Here is a 1,396-nt window from a genome sequence, read left to right on the forward strand (position 1 = left end):
TTTGATCACAGAATGTTTTATAAAAATTTAAAAATATTGATAAAAGGGATTTCACATAAAAATCCGAATTTCCTAAAAGTGCAATCAGTGCTAACTGAATCATGCTGCCTTTAGATGGGATGAATTCCTTCTGCTTGGCCAGCATGCTCACTCTATTGTCCCCTTTTTAGAGGCAGAATATAAGTTGCTGTTTATTAAAACACTTGCACTGTAGTTTTCTTCAGGAAAGATGTGAAATAGGAATTATTTCTTGTTCCCATTTTTCTGTTAAAAGCAGAATAATTAAAAATAAACTGAGAGACCCTTGTGTTTCTTATTCCTGTCTGACCTCACTCACTTAGGTACATATGTATGTATAATACTAAACAACCTAGAATTTGTTCAGGGGGTACCAATTCAAAATATTCTGGTTTTGGTTTTTTTCACCTAAGTGCATCTGGACCTTTCATGTCCTGATGATCCTTTCAGAGTAATAGCGTTGCCTTAATACAGGCAAAGGCCAAGCCAATCTATCTTCTAATTAATTTGCTGAGTATTTCTTTCACCTAAAGCAATCGATGCTTTTATCTAACAATTACGTTTTTCCAATATTTACCATCAGAATATTTTCTGCTACTCCCTACCCTTCAAGGAACGACCTGTACGTGCTATGAAAACTTGTCTACTAAATGGGCACACGAAGGTGACTGTTCACTGTCATTGTTCCTGCTAGGATTGCATATTTGCGTTAGCATTTTTTTAATGGAACTGTGACTACATTCTACTGCAGAGTAAGGACAAGATGGGCAGGACCTGATGGGGCGGGCTGAAGACACGAGTCTAGGAAGGCCGCCATCACCCGATAAAGACAGATGCTCTCCATTCCTTCCTCTTGTTTTTTGGACACTGGCTAAGGCGTTTGTCTTGCGTAAGTCGAGGCCTCAAAAAACATCTCCCTTGCAATTTTCTTGGTACCTTATTCCTTAGCTTAGACTCGGGGGGGGCGGGGCAGAATGGCTGTCACTCAATCCCGCCGGCCAACGAGAGGGGAGCGAGCCCCGCCTCCTTCCCGGAGCTGTACTGCGGGCATGCGCACTGGGCGTCCCAGTGCCACCGCCCATCAGCTGAGAATCGTAGCTGGGGGCTCTGGGGCCCGGGGGTACCCGCGGCCAGAGGAGGAGGAGGAAGCCGAGGAGGTTGGGGTAAGAGCAGCCTGGGGGGTGCGAGGGAGGGTCCCTGGCCCGGCGCCCCAGAGGCGCGAAGTCCCCGCGGCTGCCGCGCCTCCTTGTTTGTGCGCGTTGTCAGGTGGCCTCAGCCTTGCGCTTTGCGGCTGCGGTCGGGAGGCGGAGGGAGGGCGCTGCCCCAGCCCCGGAGCACCACCGCTGCCCACGCCCCCGGTCAGGCCGGCCCGGCCGGC

The 1,396-nt window shown here is 49.1% G+C and overlaps 1 protein-coding gene across 1 annotated transcript in view; it reads left to right on the forward strand.

The window, feature by feature from the left end:
- Window positions 1-1,070: 1,070 nt before the first annotated feature.
- The window catches only part of STX7 (syntaxin 7), a 46,281-nt gene continuing 45,955 nt past the window's right edge, over window positions 1,071-1,396 (forward strand). The window contains exon 1 of the mRNA XM_021693121.2: window positions 1,071-1,181. The gene's annotated coding sequence lies outside the window, so the exon portion shown is untranslated. The remainder of the gene's footprint in view (window positions 1,182-1,396) is intronic.

Source organism: Neomonachus schauinslandi, chromosome 8, assembly GCF_002201575.2.
Source record: "Neomonachus schauinslandi chromosome 8, ASM220157v2, whole genome shotgun sequence".
In the NCBI taxonomy this organism is placed as follows: Eukaryota; Metazoa; Chordata; class Mammalia; order Carnivora; family Phocidae; genus Neomonachus; species Neomonachus schauinslandi.